Genomic DNA, 23,893 nt, shown 5'->3' on the forward strand with positions numbered 1-23,893 from the left:
ATCAATTAGAAATTACATGAAACTAAAGCTTTTTATCTTTCAAAAAATTAATCAATAGGTAGAATGTTTTGTGAAATTTACGACATATAGAAAAAATATCTTAGCAAGGGGAATAAGCCTTTATCATATGGTACAAATAATATAGTGTAGCCAAAACGAGTTTGTATTTGTGTGTAAAAGAATCTATCAGATGGTTCTATGAGAGTTCTAGACGTATGACGTTGTATGCTAAGATATGCAAATCTATTTGACTTAGTTGATTTCGTTAACAAAAATGATACGCAGTGAGATAATTCTTTAACAAAATACTAGTAGTTATTATGTACGGTTCTGTCGCTGTTTGTAAACATGCTATGAAAATTATTAAATAATCAGGGACAAAAGAGAGAAAAAAGGATACCTATAAATAACATCCGGTTTGACATAGAACTAAAATATATTACAATAATACAATCAAGTACATGTAATACACTTCACAAACACAATTAAATGAAGGATATTGAAAAAGATTACATGCTTGTACTCACCACCTGTCAAAGTAATTGAAAAATATAACATTAATAAAAGAGCAAAACATAACATTATTTTTAAGAAATGTTCTGATTTTAAAAGACGGACATTAATTGTATTTTATAAATAATGATGATATTTGTTTTAGAATCTTCAGTATTTATTTATACTTCGAAAAAGGCTTTTTGCATGCCAATGAAACAAAGTTTTCTTTAATTGTGTTACACTTAGCGAATTTCGATTGTAAAGATATACTCAATTATAAAAACTTAAATATAAAATGATAGAATGTAAACTTATTACTTACACGTGACCCCTGAAATTAAAACAAAAAGACATTGTATTTGTTAGATAATTGTTATTAGCTTCTAATGTGATTATGTTGTTAAACATACATCAAAAACATTGATTATATTATTATTTTATCTAATCATTGTCTTTGGAAGCATGAACATTCGTTCTAAATGCTTTAATTTTACTAGTATTGTAATATTTTCGAGTCAGTAGCTCAATAGGGAGAGCATATGGCTAGGCAACATTGCTCCATGACAATTTGACCTCGAACATTTAATCTTATGGTCATTTGTCTCTCAACACTGATTAAGGAAATTATATTGGATTAGAAGTCGGTCACTTGTGGAGAAATTGGTAATTATAAGATACTTATCAAGAAAGTCGTTAGGTGGACCGACTGCCGAGATGTGAGCACACATGAATGAAACACGGCATGAAACCCCAAAGAGACAAATAATCAATAACACACTTGTACGAAACATAAAAACATTATTTATAAGAACATGTATTTCTCTTTAAATATAATTGTTTCTCGAGCCAATATAATACAAAATGAGCATAGCAGCTGTGTGGTCAATATGTTTGTCGCTCTTTTCCGGTATCGTAGGTTCGAGCCCTTTCTGGTTCATGGTTATGTTTCTTTATAAGACACATATACTGGTTAGTTCCCGAAAACGGGCTCGAAATTTATTAATATGAGCTGCAAGGATTTGTTTCACAATCGAGTTTCAATTGATATAACTAAACTAAATAAAAGTGTTTTTAACTTAGTATACTGTTTAATGAATAGCAGTTTTCTCTCTTTATATTGAAATATGATTTTAAGTCAACCACTCTCATAATGATATGTTACATATTCTGATAACTGAATATAAACGTGTACTCACGTGGTTCTGCAGAAAGCATGGAATGTAAAAAAAAAAAAGATCAGCAAAAGCATACTAAAATGTCCACGCATAATCCTATTTCTTGAAAAATGTTTCTTAGTAAAAGCTGTTTAACTATTTATATTTTGATTCATTCAAATATACTTAAGCATTGATGCGAAACGTAAATTTGCTCGACTTATACTATTGGCATATAGACGTATTCTCTTCCTGCTTTCTGATAAAATGGTATATGACATTTCTATATACATGCTATTTTCTGCACTTTGTCAGTGGGTTCAGAATTTTTAAGAATAAACTTATTTGAAGCATTTACATTCTGTCATTCCGCCATCTGTGCTTTAAATCGAGAAAAATTAAGTTGGAAATGTCTTGCGATGAAATTGATTTTATTATATGTTTAACGTTCTCCTTTGAGTATTGAAGAGACTCTTTATCGGTACAATCATTTTAATGGATAATGCTGTATGTTTAAATAGTTTGCCAAGGGTTTTCTGAATTATTACATGAAGAAAGTGCCAATACTGTGTTATTCTTCTGAAAGCTTTAATCTTTTCCTATATTTGACAACGTCCCTGTGGAACAATGCATAATATTGCGCTGATTGTTATGACAGATATAACTTTCTGAGGATTTGGAAAATTGTTGCTATTGAATAAATATGCAATGTCGTTCATTTATGTATAAGTGTGTAAGAATAAAATAAAAAGAAACAGCCAATAATGATATTTAATATTGCTTATGAAATATTCCCTTAAATAATGTAGAGCAAATAATCCATCCAGTCGCAATTTAGAAATATTATTACATTTCAATCAACGTTGAAAATCAAGCATTCAAACATGCTAATTGTAAAAAAATATTTAACTATTTAAGACTTGATTAAATACTATAAAATATAAAATTGTTTAAATTTTCTTTCGACGGATTATGTCATTGCTTACGATTCAAATATCATATGCATTCAAGAGGATATCTCGCTTTTATTATACCGGGCAAAACGAGTTTTTTAAATTACTTTTTTCAGATTTATGTCGTTTGTTAATTCAGACATTTTAGATAATTATATAGACACATTGTATAAAAATTTATTACAGCCATAGATGTATCGTTGTTTACCGACTGAATGTGTATGTTAAGTGTGTATCATACTTACGCCTTTTTTGTAGATCTTGAACGGTACTAATTGACCATTTTCGTTTATGATATATCCTAAAAAAAGAAAATAATGGCATGTATATCTTTACATCATGATAAACTTATTTTAACATTTCTACTATGTTTACAATAATCAACACAAATTTATACCTTATATTGCATTGTTTCTGGTATGCATGTGCATATGAATCAAAATAGGTTTTATACGCACATATGTGCGGGTATATTTGTTCGCATGCAAACACTCGATATATTACATTGTTGAATGTTAATTTAAATTTTGAGAAACACCATATCGCGCCATTAAGTTAGAGAATTCCCTCTCGAGGATATTAATTTGATTCATTTACATAATTAACTAAATAGTCGATACACATTCTGTGTGTCGCTAAATGTGACATCAGAATGTGGTATTTTCAGTAAGATATAGAAATATTGTTTTTGTTTATTGTAACTGTAGTTTGAGGTGTTAATTCATTATTTTTTTTTTTGCTTCTTAAGGAAATTCCCCATTATGATACGTATATCTTTTAATTAACAAATAACTGTAAAGAAATAAACGACGACAATAATCGTAATAACAATGTCTTATGGTTTATGAGGTTAATTAATATCATTTTTGATATTAAAATCATTGTACTGCAAGCACTTTCATTCATCTTTTGGCGCGTCTTAATAACATTTTACTTGACTCAAACAATGAATGACAATGTTATCATATAATTCAGACCGAAGTGTAATTGATTAAATATATACGAGTAATACGGAACAAATTGCATATATAAATAACATAATGTGAATCAAATGCAATGTTAAAAAAACGACGTTATTATATCAGAAGATGAATATTGTGCAATGAAATTGACAACAAGGGTGTATTATAAGTTAACATGAAACTCTTCATTGAATGGCATTTATAATACTTAGCTGATTGAGTTTATGTATGAAATATTTCTATTTGAAAGAATATGAGCGTAAAATAAATGCATATAACGGTTCTCAATATTAATACTGTTAGCTAATACTGGTTATTTTTTTCTGTTGTAGGAACGAATGCGTTTGTTCCATTAAATAAATCAAAGTCTTCTTCTCGCGAATACATTCAAACGTAGCTGCTTTGATGAATGCATGTTTATTGATATAGCTAACTTAAAACACCCGTATTTGATATACAAACAATTTCTTGTTTTGCCTTATATTTTAATTTTTTTAACATAACACGCAAACACAATACAGGAAGGAAGACGCTCCTATGATAGCCATTGATTCAATTTCAAATCTTCCTTCATTTAACCAACAATTAACTCTCACGTTTGTGGTTTCATTACTTGCCTATGTCGTTCATTTTTAATAACAAGAGAGAAAAGAATAGTTAATTGTGAAAACAGATTCATATTTAAGGCAATTAAATCCTACACCACTACCTAAGTGCAATAAAACCACGAAGAATCGTACATTATTATTAATGATTAGGTCAATATTTTTAATAATGAAACAGTTCAATTTAAAAGATATTCTGTACAAAATACTCTAACCGAACATTTGTAAGCATTAAATACCCCCAAAATTTATTTCCAGATAACCACTAACTTACAATGACACATGGTTTGCGCTTGCACACATCTTTAGAGTGCATCTAACAACAATTGTTTTTAACAGTGTATTTATAATTCAGGACTGTTGTTTTAACAACAAGGGGGACTGGGAATGTTTATTCTTATTTCGTACTAGGTTGATACGGTTGACAATTATTTTCAATCTTTATGCAAACGCAATTATACAATTTTTGAAATTTAGAAAATAACAGTATAAAAGATATTCATTCACTTAAAAGTGTGTAAATATATATATTTCATGTCTGTAGTTAATAAACTTATCGTTAGAATTTGGAAAAAGCATGTTTGTATATTTTCTTTAAAGCGAATGGCATATGCACTAAATGGAGAAAAGAAAATCCTATTCAAAAGAGCAAAATAATAGTTTGTCTCGGAACATTTAATTTGGTACACTATTCGTGTGTTTTTAAAACAAATATATTTATCTTACAACTCTTTGAAGAATTTACCATAAGTTCAGAGAAACAACATAATTTCTAATGTTTATAAATTTTATATATAGCTTTATACGCTTTTACAAATTTTATATGATTTTATTTGAATGAAAATGTGCAGTTCATACTAACAGGGATTGTTGTAAAACCCTGAAGCAATAGAAACTACAAAACCTTATACCAAACATATTTATTCAATGTAATACACATTCATAATTCATTCATTTAAACTATATGGTTATTTTTTATGTTTTGCATTATATGTAACATCAATTTGTGAACTTTAACGCAGCAGTCGTATAATTAAATAACAATAATTTAGAAAAAAAATAAGTAAAATGCTAAAAAAACGTTATGGAAGACTTTTTCAGCTTGAAAGTGGTTATATTTATTTGCATACATTTATAGAAATTAAAATTAACCTTCTTCATCGAGATGCTCCGGAACGTAAAACGAATATGCTCCTTTATGTTCACGAAGCTGATACTCCAGTACAAGTTTTAGAAACTCCTCGGGAAAGGAAAACTTTTCATCCGTTCTTATGTCATATACAGGTAATAATCTCGAGCAGTACCTAGGCACGAGACTTTGATAAAGCACGAGAAAAACAACTATCACACGCGCCATTTCATAAATAAGAATACTCTGATTTGTTTAGCACAACAGTGAAAAGGATTATCTTAGCTCTTTCTGACACCAACACAATAATAATGATTCGCACGAAGTGATTTATTTTTCCCAAAAGGCAAATGTATATATATGGCACCAAAAAACTCATTAAAGTCAAACACCCAATTACGCCAACCAGAAACAACAAATATATAAACCTATCCTAACTATGTTAAATACTTATTTACCAGATCCATTCAAATCTAATGAAAATGTACTTTATTCCAGTACAAATACCATATGAATCTTATAACAATAAGTTATATGGCCCCTAAAATGTAAATTACCCTTGTGCTAAATTCAGAAAAGTTGATTCAAGTTTCTGTTCAAGTGCCTGTAATAGTTTCCGCGAGGGAGTATGCCATCAATCATAATGTGTAACCTAACACTAAGTCTGAAAAGGTATAACAGTACCTGTTGTCACATAGTGACTAACTCTTATTTAAGATGTCATTAATTTAAGTACCAGTCATTTATAAATGTATTTATGTTAACGAATTTGTATAGAAAGGAAACAGGACATATGTCAAACTCCTTTATTTCGCCTGATAATTTCAGAAACGAGCGCAAATTTACTTCAAAATGTGGTAATTATCATAACACGGACATTTCTTGTAATGTATGCTAATTAAGGAAATCAAATTTCGCCTTTAAAATACTACTAAGTACATCTTTTGTGTGCATGATGTACTTTAACACAGTGAATTAATTAAATCACAAAGTCACAAACTTGAACAAATCTTTAAACGTTTATTTTTTATGATTTAAGAAATAAATATAAATCATGTATTTTCGATACATGTTTGTTATTTAAAACATTGTTTACCAACAAAAACATAAATGTGAAAGCTATGTTACTATAGATAATATTTGCTTAGATATGCTATGATATTTTTACTGTGAAATGCGCATAAGTACTCACATAAATAAAACAGATACATACTATTCAATACGGGTATAAGGCACCAGACACATTGAGCCTATATGTCACAAGGAAATAAAAAACGTTTATATTTCTGTCAAGTTCGTTCTTTTATACAAAGGATTGTAATTAGTGGAACAGGAAGAAGGATTAAGAATCACTGACGATAACTTCCTTGTAAGTTCAAAGTAATCAAATATTTCTAGCAGCCTAAACATGTTACGACAAATACTTTACACGAAACCAGGGATATAACATAATGATTTTTTTTAACCTTTTGTAGTAATAAAATGGTTTAGATAAATAGTGTTTTTTGTCACAAAAACTGATGTCTCCCAAAACAAGGTATGGTACTGATCACTGTGAAGTTTCTTTTACATCCCGCCAGCTGTTTTTCAATTTATAACTCTGACAGCCATTGTGTGCAGCAAAGCGGAACATGCCGGCGACATACACAACTAGGGATGGCACTGATCACTGTTCACAGCAGTTTGACCTGTGAAAAACGGACAAAATTGTTTAGCTCTTGCGGTTACTTGTGTAGCGTATGAACGCGCCGGCCAAATGCACATCTAGGGATGGTACTGATCACTCCTGTGAAGTTTCATTGAAATCTCGCCAGCAGTTGGACCTGTGAGAGCCGGACACGATTTTTCTATTTAAAGCTCTCGTGGCCATTCTGTGCAGCGAAGGGGAACGTGCCGGCGATATGCACAACTAAGGATGATACTGATCACTCCTGTATAGTTTCATTGGAATCAGGCAAGCCGCTTGACATGTGAAAGCCGGACAAGCTGAATGCGGACGTACGGACGGACAGACAGATGGCGAAGGGAAAAACAATTTGGCCCCAAATATTTTTGGAGACATAATTACATTCAGAGAAATGCTCTCATTGTCGTTAGCAACCCGATTTTTCCTTTCCCCATTTCCACCACACTAGTATTCGTTATTAAATATTGTCTCAAATTTTATCAGATTGTCTTTTAGTAATCATTTTAACTTAATTTGTAAATAGAAATGCAGTAATACTATTTTATAGAATATTTAAATTGCTAACTATTTGTATTTAACTCATGAATCCTTTTAATTCAAACTGTTTTATCGAGTATTTCTACTTGAATACTGTAAAATCACCCATCGGATATGTTGCCTGCTTTTTAAATTGTCTATTGACGTCTTGTATGATATACAGGTTTCATAACCTCAGATCCCCTTTCAAAATTCAATTTATTTAGTTCCGCCCATGGTTTTCTCGTTGAGGGCACACGCATTCTTTTACTTTGGGACCATTCACCTCTTTTAATGGAATGGCACTTCAGTAATAACCGACGTATGAACACATCTGCGGATGTTTCTAAATTCAAAATTTCACCATTTTTGTGTTTGAATACTACTTGTATTGAATTCTGCTTAAGCCGTCCTAGGGGGCATGGACGGTAACTTGCACTTGCCAGTACCGTCCATGAACAGACTCAATCAAACCGAGCATGCAAATTGTTTTATAGCCATGTTGGGCTTTCTTTAGGGTTCCGTTTTTCTCTATTTTATGACCTTCAAGAAGTTCCTTTTCATTTCAAGGTACCTGCATGTTGAACAACTCTAGTATTAAGTTCAACGGTTAATGAACAAACACCTAAAAATGTTAACTCCGTATCATGTATAGCATTATTCTTTAAACACGCTTTGATTTGACCTGTTCGCAGACACATTCGCAGTCGACAGACACAAGCTGTTTAAATTGCCCCCATTCTTATCCGGCCTCTTGTCCTTCCCGTTGTTTTCTCGGTATCTGTTCGGTGTCGTGTTAGGTGTTTTTCCCAAATGGTCCATGGGCGCCGCTCTTCCCTTGTTGATCTTTATTATATTAGGGCATTAATTACTTGTTATGAAAAAGGTGTCAGTTATAATTGAAAGTAATATCCGCTGATGTGTTCTGACGTCGTTATAGAATCATCATTGAGACACGTTCGTATAATTTCACGAAAACGCGCCAAACGATCACTAAGTAAAAGAATGTGTGAACCCTTAACGAGAAATTAATGGTAAAGTTAGAGGAATTTTAGATAGCCAACACATCAGGATGACGAACTTCAAACGAATTTCATGGACTGGAAATATAATAAATCTCTGATGTGATGTACATGTACTAGGTGACCTTTTACGGCCACGGTACGGTATTAAAAAAAACGCTTGTAACAATAAAGTAGTAACGATTCGCACCCTATAGGTCGCAAAAGTAGCAAACAATCGAAATAAATGTTTTAGACTGTTGAAGTATATTTAATTACATCATTACACCTTCAATGTTACACAGTCGTGTACTTCTTGCGTCATTTTCGGACTAACCTCACGTAATATTTCTTAGATCATTATTTGAACGGTGATAGTAAATCAAACTCGATTTCTAATTAAACATAAATGGTCGATAATAATGTTTTCCATATGTCTGGGATAATTTCCGCGAGGGAGTATGCTATTAATTATAAAATGTCATCTTACATGTACACATAAAATACCAATTAAAGTGACATAAATATTGTCAGTGACGAACCCGTATTTTCCTGCAAAATCATGGTTATAACCCAAAAATATCAGTTTTCAAGGACATATATAAAATGCAAGACTATTTAAAATATGCGTACTTAATGTTAACCAATAACTCCAAGCTAGAGTATTTCTTAATTGACATTTGCTACATTTTTAAGACTGCACGAAAACTGAGAAAATATTGAAACCGCATTTTTACTGTATATGTAAATAGTAGCTATTTGCTGTTACATTGTTTCAATTATGATGTGTTTCCGAATATTTATGTACGTTATCGATAATATTAGTAAATATTTTCTTTTTATAATGCCAGTTTAGATGGATTTGTGACAGTTTTCATTATGACTATATTCCAGGGAACATTTTATTGCCGCTCATTTTTATTTGTGGCTTTAATTATCTGCTGTTAATTCTAAATATTGTGTTCTTCTTTAACCATACAACAAAGCAACGGAACATATTACTAATATATTTTGTAATGCAACTGACAATAGAATTCCCGTTAGATCGTTGCTTTGCAAGTTTAAGCAATTCATCATTAAATTTGTAATACAAACGCAATACATCAAAGTCCTAATTCAAAAGAAGTCTGAAAAAGTTTTGTTTCATACAAAGATCAGTGACTTAGTGAGATACTTTTATCGAAAATTAGTTTGTCTGTGTACCTTTTTATTTCTAAAGAAATAAAGCATAATTTATAGTACATTATCTCATATTCTGTCATATGTACCTAGAATATACAACGTGTATGTAGAATAGAAAAAAAACACCGTATGTACGTTTCTCCTTTTTTCTCTATTGTTTTCTAAGAGAAAAAACATACAATGTCTAGTTTGCCTTTTATACTTTAATACATCTTTGACAAATTGAACTGTAGGTGAATGAAGTGGCATTTTGTTATCAGCTTAATAAGATAACATTAATGCAGTATGACAATTGGATTGATTAAGTACTTGTTACGCATTCCCTATGTCCGGTGTATATTTCATCGGAGTTAATAAAGCGTAAAATCTCTTTTATCAGTCTTATCACGGCCCCGCTCGTTACCCATTCATCTTGCATTCATTTCGTACCATTATATTTATCTGTCCCTCTGTTCACAATATTGCAATGCCTTTGAAAGCCGTCTGAGATCTATGTGTTTTTAATTATGCGGAAATCACGTGACATATTAGAAGAAGGAAATTACTTCAAATAAAACATTATCTCCAATCAAGATTACGATCTCTTCTTATTTTATAGCTTTTCGATGTTGTATGGATATTTCTTGTATTGACAATGATGACATCGAGATATGTAGGAGTCCATTCTTAAAAGGGCTTGATGTCGCGGAGTAATTCAAGCAGAAGATCAATCCGTACAACAGTCGCGCTTAATATCTCATTTCTTATTGTTCGTAGATTTCAATTACATTTATTCAACTTCTCAAACCCAGTAAGTAAAATACTGTGGTTTAAGAAATATCAAGCCATTCGGTTTCTATCACATATTACGTAATTTAGCAATACATGTAAAATTTTACGACATTTACGATTATATCTGAAATGAATCAAAATAATCAAATTATTTTGTACTGTTTATATAGTTTTTATTTGCATATTTACAGATTCTTAAACAACAAAGTAGTATATATGAACACTCAAAACCGAAAGATATTTTCCTTGTCTGGACATATGTGCCAGAAAATAACTGATTTTTTGTATAAACTGTGACAATTGGTTTTGAATATTGAAGTAAGACAAAAATCCACCCTGCGACGGTATTGATCTTAAAAAATAAATCAGCATTTATTTAGGGTTTGAGGATAATGATACATGCAAGTATGTTTGGCAGATCTCTGATCTGTCGTTATACAAATATCATGTTTAAATTGTATAAATATTTTTGCATTTAAAATTAAAGTGTGAGATATGATTGCATGAAAACTGCGTGCCAATGTGCATGAAAACTGCGTGCCAGTGTGCATATTTTACAATATAACACTTTTGCCTGACCAGAAGACTTTATTTTCTTGAGACTTTTGACAGTCAATAAAGTTTTTGTTAGTGGCATTCAAATATTAAATGTTAAATTATTATATTATTTCTGATGTTCAATGCTTTAAGATAAATAGCTAAACAACTCGGAGAAAAGGTCTCTTTGACACTTTATTTCAAAGACATCATTACATGTAATCAGTACCGCCATTGCAGTCTCCGTGATCAATTAAGCTCCTCTATATTTCGAATTTAGTAATCGCTTATGAAGTGAACAATCAAAGCATAAATATTTTAGATTCAAATATCATTTCAATTTGCTTGAAAAAGTCAATCATTAGATTCTTGGAGTATATATTTTATATATCATTTGTCTTAAACTCTTGTTTTCAATTCCCTGGGTATCATGTGTGGAAGTATAATAATATTAAATGAAGAATGCCTCAGGTTATAGGTGATTGACACACGTTTGATATCTTTTGTTTATGAATGAAAACATTAAACAAATATCAAAAGGATTTATCATATGTTAACAAAGACAAAACTATTCAAAAATAGTTGGCTCGTGTATACGAGTTTTGCCAGAAGGTATTTTCAGTTTTTTCATATTTCAGAAGGTGTTCTTATAACTGATCAATAGCTATGAAGTACACATAATTGATGTATTGTCAAGTGTTTCCTATAAATTCTTCTTGATACAAATGCTAGTGTTGTTAATATTAAGTCTATAACAAAATATTTGTCCCCAGTCCAAATCATGGAGTGATTTATTTTGTACCATTAATCAAAGAAGCTTGGTGATAATGACAAGATTAATTCTGTACGAGTTCTTTCCAGAAATGATCAAATGATAAGATTGTAAAATCATCACAACAATTTCACAAAGTTCCTTTTGTGACGTTCGTGATGTTGATTCCAAAAGAGCCACAATATATTCATTCAGTGCTTTTATTAAAATAATATATTTGACCAACTTGTTACTTTAAATTATAGTGTAAAAAGATGAGGTGGTAGACTGTAAATCTAAATAAAATTACAATTGCGACATAATTGTTTTATAGTTCAATTTTATTGTTATTACTAGAATATTACAGTATTTCTATTATGTTAGAAATAGAATAAAAACATAATTGCTAAAGGCACATATTGCTTTTAAAACGAAGATATTTTTCCTTTTAAACAAAGAACAAATATTTTTATAACATTTAAGTAATGGTGTGAGAGCATGTTAGATGCTTATTAACTGCAAAAGAAGCGTTGTATGTGAAATGAAATTATGTATTATTAATGGAGACAAATGTTTGTAAACAACTAAGTAGCATTTTGACTTTTATACAAAATACTGAATCCATATACCAAAACGCATCTGAAGCAAGTGTGTTTTAGGTAATTGGCCAATGAGTAATTATACATGTAGTTTGTGGAACTATAACCAGACACCAAAAACAATAGGATTTCTATGATACAATTGGCAAATATAAACGATATCTGTCATGATAATATACCGGTAATCAAAAATGAATACAACTCACATGTTAATCAAAATTTAATGTTAAACATCACACTCACTGATTCCCTTTCAAATTTCCATTTTATTTAGGTCCAAAAATTGTTCTCTCAATTTTAGCCATACGAATTCTTATTCCTAAAAACGTTATACGTGGATTGACACGAAGCGTCACATTGAAGATTCCATGATGACCGCCGTATAAAAAACACCTCTAATTATTTCTAAATTTTATATTTTTATCATTTCATGTATAAATATTGATTTTATTAATTTTATGCCGGTGTAAGGGGTGGGAAAGTTATCATGTTATACAAATGATCATCGTCCATTCAGGTCTCAATCAAATCAATCCTGCAACCTGTCAAATTTTGTTGTGATGGATGACCTTCACGATTTCCTCTTTTGAACTTCAAACACTTTGACCATTTTGTTCGTCACAATGAAGGACGTATAAACCATTGTACTGTTATTTTGATTTTGTGAATTATTTAGAATTGAATATGGCCTGTTCATATTATGGTTTGATAATATGTTTGATTATTATTATTTTGAATTTATGGACACTCCTCGTGGTAATTTAGGTTAAACACTCTATCTTTCTCAATGATTGTAGTAGTAATCATTTTATGATAGATATACACTTACAAAACCAATTGAAACCAACTCGTTTAAAATGATCTAAACTGTGGTCAGTTATGTTTACTTAGTGCTTGTCTGTACAGAAAAATAAACAACTGTATATAAGTACATATCTACTTAAATATCACAAAACTATTATGAAAATTTGTATCGTGATTTACTGTTATTTTTAAAGTGAATGATGGTAGAAAATCTGACGGTAATTTGCGATAATAATTGATTTAAAGCTCAATTTGTATGAAGTTTAAATGTCTTTGAATGTTAATCGAAACCTGACCTTCCAGCATTTCTTTATTTCCACATCAAAGTATGTCAATCGAAACCTGACCTTCCAGCATTTGTTTATTTTCACATCAAATGTACCGTCATAAACCACAACGAATGATTTGTTTTTACAAGCACTTTTTCTGAGGATTTATTTGTATTCTTGATAAATTGTGTTAAGACGTTAAGAAGGACATGATAATCAACGCCGAACAATGACCCGGTCAAAACGTTACAATAGGACAAATTTTACATTGTTTAGGGGTATGTTAAGATAAAAATATAAACAATCGTTTCGAGATAAAAAGAACTACGCTGTTAATATGATACGCTTTGCATGTGAGACATCTGACGCGATGTATTCTTAATGCGTAAAATATTTATTGTTTCTGTATTTAATTTGATGCGTTATTTTGTTTAATATCGCATTTCGTATTTGCATTATGACTTATGATTTCTGGAAAATAAGTGTCGTTCTTGACCTTAAAGAAATAAAAGTAACTTAAAATGCAATTGAGGCATCATGTTACATCCATTTACAAATCAACAAAAGTCAATGTGGTCTAATTTTAATTCTTAAATGTTAATTCTAATGTAGCATATTTGTTTAAATATGAATTTGATAATGCTTTTGAAGCAAGAAAACTAAAATGTCTGTATTTGATACCGTTGATCATATGACATTATGATTTTAATTAGTCAAATGTATACAAATACGAGAACTACCCCACAAATCAAACTAACATATTTACCCTTATCACGCTATATGACGTAAACGTACTTGTCTATCTTCTCCGCATTTTTAGGGAATTTACAAAATAAGTACAGACAGGATAACAATCAGGGTATACCATGATCACACGGACCTGATGTGCCGGGTGATCTTAGTTGGTCAGCACTGCTCGCATGTGTATAACAATTGCAGCCAGCAGGCGAGTGGTTAAGTTGTCTCGGTCAGTAGGCACAACAAAGTCACTTAGAAAACAGAGTATCTGATTGTGAAAAGGCGGGCAATAGATGGTTGAAGTCAAACGAAATAATAACTAAAATAGCGAACTAATGTGTATAATCACTATTAATATGTCATGTAAATTATTTAATGATAAAGAAATCACACTTTTAATTAGCTATTCATAATATCTATTATTATACGTCATTAATTGTTTCTATATAATCAGAACAAATAAATATTTATCGTGGATTAAAAAGTAACTATACTAGAATGTTAACATCTTGCCATACGTCATGACCTTATTGTACGAATATTATTACATATCTTTTGTATATATCATACACTGTATTACTAAGTCGTCTATGCGTTACTTCCTAACTACATCCTAATTCGTGCTTTTCTTAAAGTGGTAAAAGCAAGCACACTTCAAAAAAGGCTTTTCCACGTAACGATATACGGTTTAACTCAAATAGAAACAATGAACAACGTGCTTTCATCTATCTTGAAGCAGCTTTACGACTCAGATTTATTGGTGTAAAACGTTATTTAATTACTTTGCTCCATTACAAAACCTTCTCACATTATTTTTTATAATTGGGATTTTCCTTGTCTGAAAATTCTAGATATCATGTTGCCACGAAAAAGGAAAACAAAATAGGAATACCTAAACAAATCACAAACAAATTAAAATACAGTTTGAAAACGAAAATGAATGAAATAACGGGGGAAGCAAAATTACTACACGTATACCGTTACTTTGAACTTTCTTACCGTCAAAGGAGTTTGTATTTGGAATCCTGTTAAATTTCTTTTGTATAACACATTTATGTATTTCACTTTAGAAATAAGGTTATATTGTGATACTTAAAATAATAATTTAACAAAATTTATGTTTTATGGGAAAGATGTAACATACGTTCACATGTAACAAGGATTCATTGCAAGACCTACCTGCACACACTTGGAGAATTACTGTATAGAGTAGAAGTATCCATGACACGTTTTGAAGGATGGAGGGAAAGGTAAATCCTTTAGAAAGCTTCATTATCATACTATTATCCTGATTTATCATATCACTCCTGGCGTCCTTATCTGTAACCAACAATCTGCAACATAAAAACAACATTTGAAACAATTTATTCATTAAATGGTTTCCACGGTGGGTTTTTTTTACATACAATGATTACGGGACTTGAAATAAGTTTTCGAGAATAATGTTCCATTTGATGTAGGTCGCGACCGATAACATGTGTGCACAATCTTTTATCATTCGCCCAGAATAATTATTCTTATTGTAAAAATGACCTAAAATGGAAAAGACCCCTTGTGACTGAGGGGTTGACTTAAATTGTTTAGGCAGAAGAAATACAGCCATAGTTTATCCATACGTGATCTTACGAAGCGATTAAATTGGTTTCAATTATTGCAGTCTAAGCATCTCTTAGCTCCAGCAGGTGAGGTAGATTTGTCCCCTGTTATTTTTTAGGTTTTGTAAAACTAAATTTATTTGTTCTGTTTCGGCGCCAAATAACCTATATTGTGTTGCTGCGCCGTAAAACCAAACTATAAATAAATATTCGAGTTTTAAAAGTATATTTCTTAATTATCTTTTGCATGTTTTCAAGTTTAAAGTGCCCTTGCTGATCTATGTAAGAAATTCAAATTTTATCTGTTTAGGCTTGTTGACCTCCTTGGAGTTCCTTTAACGTTAAAAAAAGACTGTGCTTTCTGTTAAAATGTAACTAATCATACATTAACTGGTGTCAGAGTTGGAATCGTTTTATTACTTTTCAGGTGTCAAAGCTCCAATCATTCTGAAATATTAAGATCCCTGGAGTGTAATAAAATTCATAGAATTTGTGCAAATTGCAAGTTAATATTATTGTAATGAGTATGTTTATTAGCTTTGATGGTAAAGTAACGTAGCACATCTCTCCTTGCACCGCATTAAGTAGTATATGATGTTCAAAAATAAAATAAAAATGATTACTTTCTCTGAGATCTGTCTCTTGAGACCCAAATATTTATCTAATATCATCAACGTGTTGCATTGTTAGATTTTAAAAAAGGAGAAAATATGAACGAAAAATATATTACAAATATATTTTGAAAACATCAAAAGACCACCTATTGGCTTTAAGGGACTTTGTTGATTTGCTTTAAACGGTTTAAAAACAAAAATAGAACTTTGTTTCTATTTCGGTGCTTTCAAAGCTGCTGTTTCTGTAACTAAATTGACGTCATTATAAATAAAATAATTTGTCATTACCCGACTTATTTTTTGTGAAAAATTATATCTTAAAAAGTGAATTTGTTATTTAAGGAAATAATAAATGGGATAAATGAAACCTCCATCTTGTTTGAATAATGTGCTTCATTTTGTTAATATGTATCATATTCAAATAAAACAAGGTAAAAAAATAAAGAAGGTATTTATAAAAAATAGGGGATCAAATTTTTCGGGAAAAATTTTTTTTTTTTAAAATTATTTTCCCAAAAAAAAAACAAATTTTTTTTCTTTTTTTTCAAGGGAAAAAAAATTTTTTGGGGGTTTCCCTTAAAAAACATGTTATCTATAAGACAAAATGGATCTTTTTAAATGCGCTATCGTTTTTCTCATTCATGAATCTTTTATAAAACAAAATGAACCTGTCCTATTAAGTCATTAATAGATTAATTGGATAATTTTAATATCTTGGGGAGAAACGTTGCATGACCCAAAAATATCCTTGCAATTTTGAACAATCATTTTTATACAACTTACCCGTTTAACGAAGTGAAGAGCGTGCTATGGTTTTCGTATTTTATCTTTGATACATTTCGAAATAGCTTTTTATATGTTACTTACAATGGAAAATAAATAACTACACAACCTTTTGCAAACCGATTACAAACCCTAATGCAAATTCTAAATAAACAATTATTTTGGTTTTCTTCTAACATTTTCCTGATATCTATATTGGAAGCCTGCGGTCCAGGGATAACATGCTTGCTTTTGCATATATTGAAAATAAAATCTGAAATCTGGAAGTGAGAAGTCTGGAGTTCAAATCCCGGTCCAGGAAATTGAAAGAAAAAAAGTAAAATAGGTTTAAAAGTAGAAATGAATGTACATAAAGGATATTTTAATGCAAATAAGAAACTCTGGCCAAGCAGCATTTCATATGTATCAAATTCAAACTGTTATAGCAAAAACTCTAGGTGATAAAAGTGTTTTATATTTTAACAACTTATTTATACGATATTGTTGTAGTTTTTAGAAGGTAGGATGTGTCGTTAGTGTGCCTGTGAAAAGGAGAATTATTTCACGAACATGCACTTATTTAAGATGGGTTTTTTTTAACATCAGCAATGATCATTTGTTACTTTTAAAGTCACTTTGTCCAAATAAAAACAAAAACATAAATAATTTCTTCCATAAACTTCTTTCATATGCAAAAATAGTTCCTGTAAATATGCCATGGTAATTGAAATTTTGGTAAAAATGCAAAGACGGGATGTGGTACTAAAAGAATAACTCTCAAACCTTGGATGATAAGATTTGCTTATATTTCAAAATTAAATGTCCAGTACCATCTAGAAAAGAATAAAAGTAATGAAAAGCAGATTCACGTTGGTGTTTATTTGGGTCCGTAATCAATTACTTTTCATGAAAAAATGTAACAACACAGAACATTACATATACTATCTTAACTTGGTAATGTTTTTTTACAAAACTGTGATATAACTTGTAGGCATAACTCGTTTAACAATTATCGTTAATAGATTGTGTTCCAAAATGTCTGGAAAACTATTCTTTAAAGTATACCACGCAATATTAAGTTTTCACACTACCTTTCTTTAAAGTGTTTTTTCATTACGATTCAAATGTATAGAATGTTTTACTCATAAGGAGGGAAATAATCTTTGTTTGAAGTTCTCTACTTTAAAATTAATGATTGTATATTTGGATTTAACTGCTTATTACTTAGGAATCCCTAAAGAACATCCAAACCTTACCCGCTTCAATTTTTCAAACATATTACTAACGTTATTACGATCATTCTTTAAAACAAACAAAAAAAAATATTGAGATATTAAAATATCAACTTTAATCCAAATTACTTGCGTGCAAATTTATAATACTTTAAAATGATAATTTAATTATCAGTATTAACAGTATAAATGATACATAGCTCAATTAATACATCTTTCTTTGCATATATTGAAATCATATTTTGCAATGCATATTGGCAAAAAACACATTATGTCTTGAGTATACAATGGCAGTTTACTGTCAATATCAAATTGTTTCGTTCTTTTTATTTGAAGTAATAAAATATTAAGAATAAAACATTTGTCCGAAGTAATATTTTTCAACGTGTTATCTTGAGTAGGTCATATAATGCTACATGACATTTTTAGAAAGTATAACAGCCAATTAACCATGAAAGAGCACAATATAAATAGTACCATTGTTGTCCCGTGTGTATTTATCCAAGTTATTAATTAAACCACATTTTATTTCTCTGATAGAAAAAATACTTTCACATTATTAAATACAGATTACCAAATGCCAAAAACAAATAAAGGAACAGATACAAGCCACACAGAGAATCTTCACTATTTAGATGTCATTGAATAATTGACAGAGTTTCTCTCACCCGAGTCTGCTATCCAATAATTCCTCCGTTCATCAGTTGTGTCAGCTACGATGAGGTATCATTCCTCTACAAGGTACATGCTCTTATATGTTCTTCCCCCGCCTTTATAATATATCTTGTTATTGTCTCTTTGTAAGGTTCTTGCAAATGTTCACCTATGAAATATTCTCCAGCATTATATGTCAATGAAATTTAACTATCTTTCTACAACATGGTTGAGGTGGCATTTTCCCTAGCAAACTGTACTTGTTTCCTCGTACAATCAATGAGCATTACATTGTATATGAGTGTAATAAATCAGAAGAAATTAAGAGATATAATACTGACATAGTTAATGAATATATTAAATGTCATGAATGGATGCCGCATGCTTCATGACATATACATAAGCATTGTTTGTTTTTTAATTTGATAGAATTAGTAAACATACGGTTTTATAAATTAAAGATCAGCTTGTACTTGTCAACATATACAGAAATGAAATAATGCAAGTCATGCTTTAATTTATTTCAAAGTTAATATCGTTTATAAAAGAAATGCTCACATTAATAATAATATGATGTTTATAACCGTACGCAATGAGAAATGTGTGTTTCAGATCATCCTAAAAAGGCCAATTTTACTCTTCGAAACTTATTAAACCTCAGATCAATTGTTTTTATTATTGCCCATTTGGTATTAAACATTTTAATTTTCATTTCTTCACATAATAAGCCATCAATTAGATCCAGTGCAATAAATAATTAATAACATTTTACATGTTATATGCTTTAAGTACCTTAATATTATTTCATTTTTTCACTAACTATTTAATGTGTTCTTGAAGGTTCATATGAAACTCAAACTTAAAATTGATCCTCATTGTGATGGCGTTTTTTCAATCGCAACTTTTCGACGCTTTCCGTCAGTCTTTGGATAACCACCACAAAAACAAAAGTATGATTTCACAGAACGGATAAGTTATTTCGGTCTAAGACATGCTAAGAAACTTATCATGTACACAAAATGTAATTTAATGCTATATTTATACCAATGTATCGTGTAACAGTCCACATAGATTAAGAGAAGATTTACAGATATAATTTTAATTTACCAAAACCTCTCATTTTCCTTCCTCTCAATGTGTTTTACGTCTGTTATTCATTACTCTTTTAAACAATAGTTTCGACGGATAACATTTTGACCGTGTTCGTTTAAATGAGTGAATATTTTAATACGTAATGTGTAAATGTTATATGGTATATGTATAACATTTTTGGTTGTACAGTATGTTTCACAATATTTGATATGTATATAATTGTTATAACTTATAGCGTTACTTTTCACCCAGAAATGGGGAATTTTGAATATGTATATAATTGTTATGTTATTTTTGGCAAAAATAAATTTGCCCGTTTTCAATAAACCATGATATTTGTCTATGAATTTTCCCATACACAGTCCACAGGGTCATTGCTACACTATAAACAGATGCACATAGACAGCATATAATTTATAAACTTATTATTGTGGTTGTACAAATGTCTACCTGTTGATATTTATTCACATTTGGTTATATTTGTACATCAGTGGGCATTTTTAAATGGACCATCATTGTCAGACATATGTTCAATCAATCATAATTCTACTGAAATAGACTTTCTTTTCCTTTGGATGTCAAATATATACATCCATTTTACATTATCAAAGATAACACACTCTTTGTTTTGTTAAAATCTTAAATCACGTTGTAGAACTACTTTCAATCAGTAGTCCGATGTTGTTATTGCCAATAGCTGAGAGGTTCCAGTTAAGTTTTTTCATGAACATGCTCATATTTGAAAATGTGTTTTAAAGTTGTTTTCCTGATGTCACCAGTGCATGCAATATATCTAAAAAAACATATCCAAAATCAAGATCAAATTAATTAAATAATCAACTTTAGTTTGTTTGTAAAGTTTTATCCGACTGTAATGATAAGAAAATTGTTATTGTTTCTAATCTTAGTTGTCTTAGACATATTATGTCTTGAAGCAGACCAACGCTCCATGATATTCATCATAGTGTCCATGATCCTGCCATTATTTACTGTAGATAATTTTCATGAAATATTTTTGTAAATACACGTTAATATTCGCTATTCACCCAATGGTTGGTTATACTGCATATCAATATTTACACGTATCTGAATATCATGATACTAAAAACAAAATATGTCGCTATTATAGCATCCATGACATTCATAACAATATTAATATATTGATAGGTGACACATAAACGACTGCGATGTAATTCAATACTATCATAATACCTTTTACTATTATTTTCTTATTCTAAGTCTGTTCTTTGCCCTACCTTTTCGTTCAACATAAAAGAGTTAATTTCAAAATTTCTGTCATTTTTTCTATAAATTTCTATGTATCCAATGTTTATATAACCACAACAGGCATGTGTGAAAAAAAAGTTAACGCTTAACGTTAAACGAAATGGAAAAAAACATAATAATTTATCATTATATATTCTCTCTAATTTTGGTTGTTAAATTTATCAATTTTCTTTTTAAATATTACATTACATGAATATTAAATATTGCCATTTGATAAATGAAATCTTAAGGCAGGTTATTAAGAGAAAGCTTTATTTTTGCTCTCATTGAACTCTTTGATGTCCTTCTTTATATAAAAGCTTTATCAATATGTCTTGCATTATAAATCATTATGTTATCATGCACTTATTCAAGTCTGACATAATTCTCGTATGATACGTTAATGTTTAAAGGTTTATATAAATGATAATTTTGTCAAGGGAAGTGAGTTCACAGTTTTTTTGCCAGATGATCTCTTTAACATTTGAAATATGAGCATTCTATAATATAAAATTTCTTATTGACAGCTATTTACAGCTGTGAACTTTTAAAGCTACAATAGGTATCACTTAAAAGACAATAACCAACACATCATAATCGTAACAAACGATTGAATGTTTTAAATGAAAATTGTACGAAAGGCAGTATATTTGAGCCGCGCCATGACAGGGTTTGCGACCAGCATGGTTCCAGATCAGCCTGCGCAAACTCCATAACAAGTAGAGAAACTGATAACGAACAGCATGGATCCTGATCAGACTGCGCGGATCCATGCTGGTCGCAAACCCACTATGTTGGTTTTGTCATGACGCGGCTCATTTGTATTGAAATATCGTGGCAACTTTGGCATAACTAAGTTGGCAAATATGACACGTTACAGTAGTTTTGTATTAATCGACAAGTTCAAAACTAAAGAACAAATATTAATAAAAATAAATATAACGGCTCAATATATTTTAAAGATATTTCCTTTCAGTTAACAATCATAATATATAATAATTCTTTAAAATGCCATTTTATAAAGTTGAATACGAGCAATCGTCTCGGTTTTCGACATTTTAATTGCAAACTGGATAAGATAAATGGCGAAATTAGAAAGAGAAATGTTACGGAGTGTTCCATAAAAATAGACATGTGAAAAGCTGTGCAAATAAATCTGAACAATAACTAGCGATACTGATATCATAATTTAAATAATCTTATTCATATAGTTTTTAATAAATTTCGAAACTGACATATTTGTTGATATGCTACCTTACAACAAAATATAGGATATTGTGTAAATCAGTAGTCCACAGAGTTAATTAACCATTATTCCTGCTCTTCTGATATCCCGAATGTCAAAAGTGTGTTGCACCTATCAATGCGTGTTGGTCAAGTAAAGAACAGGCTTTTGCAAAGAAGCCAAAGTAAAACAAAATCAAACAAACATAAAGATCATTGTCAAACATTGTAAAACAATTGTATGGAACAATTTAAACAATTTATGTTGTTATAGATACCCCTCGCCGACCCGGATGATTGAAATTGAAACACTTGTCATAGTATTATCTAATCATGTTGTATCTTAATCATAATGAGAACTTTCATTTCTTTAAACGAAATCATGAGCAACTTTGAAAAAGAGAAAATTTTCTTTCCGTTTTACAAAATTGTTTACATTATTTCTTATAACTTTTCATATTCTACTTCAAAACATTAAAATTACTTTATTCAATTTAATAGATAGAAATATAAAAACATGTGTGTACTACAATTTGTGGAAAATAACACAAAGTCTAAATGACAACACATTGTTTTCTTGTTTAAGTAAACAACGAAATGAAAGCAAATAATGATGAAATAAACGAAAAGATGCGTAGGTTGTAAGCCGATAAAAACGCTCCAAGAAATCTCTACATAACAATATTATTCATTCCTGATTTTAATTTTATATTAGGGATTTCAATGACAGGGACTCCATTGAAGGCATGTATTCTCCACGGATGTCTGACTGATGTGTCCTGTCTACGAATATTGACCTTTATGTCCTTTTCTTTATAGGAAATTTTACATTTTTTCTGTTATCTTACAAGACTGTGTCAACATTGATCAATTCATACTTATCACAGTTAACTTCAGCCGTTTTTGCGCTGAATGGATAAAAGATAAAATTACTATATGTATATCATAAATATATTTCACTTACTTTCATAGTTTAAGAAATGATTCCTTTTATATAATTTGGACTGATGTTTATCTAGATTAAAATCAACAAGCAAACATAAGAAACAGTAAAAGGACCTAAATTAGGCATGGAACGTCTGTTTGGAGGTAAACATCTAATAAGATATTTTGCTTAGGCTTCATTATATGGGACTTTTGAGGATTATTGCAATAAACAGTTAATTAGTGAGGTCAATATGGCACTCATAAAAAGGCTTTTTGTCTGTCTTCGCACGAAAACATGGTAAGGAATTCTATAAAATCAATCAAAGGTTGATTTTATATGCCGCCTATAATTTTATTCGCAATGACCAGCTAGC

General features: G+C 30.2%; 1 long non-coding RNA gene across 1 annotated transcript; it reads right to left on the reverse strand.

Annotated features, from left to right (window-relative positions):
* Positions 1-2,846: 2,846 nt before the first annotated feature.
* Positions 2,847-19,008, reverse strand: LOC132721875 (uncharacterized). The gene is made up of 3 exons (XR_009624534.1): positions 18,834-19,008; positions 15,333-15,487; positions 2,847-2,903 (listed from the first exon to the last, which is right to left on the reverse strand). It is a non-coding gene; the product is annotated as an uncharacterized LOC132721875 (long non-coding RNA).
* Positions 19,009-23,893: the final 4,885 nt, after the last annotated feature.

The sequence above is a fragment of the Ruditapes philippinarum genome, unplaced genomic scaffold (genome assembly GCF_026571515.1).
Source record: "Ruditapes philippinarum isolate M1 unplaced genomic scaffold, ASM2657151v2 ctg1822_1_1_1_1, whole genome shotgun sequence".
Lineage (NCBI taxonomy): Eukaryota > Metazoa > Mollusca > Bivalvia > Venerida > Veneridae > Ruditapes > Ruditapes philippinarum.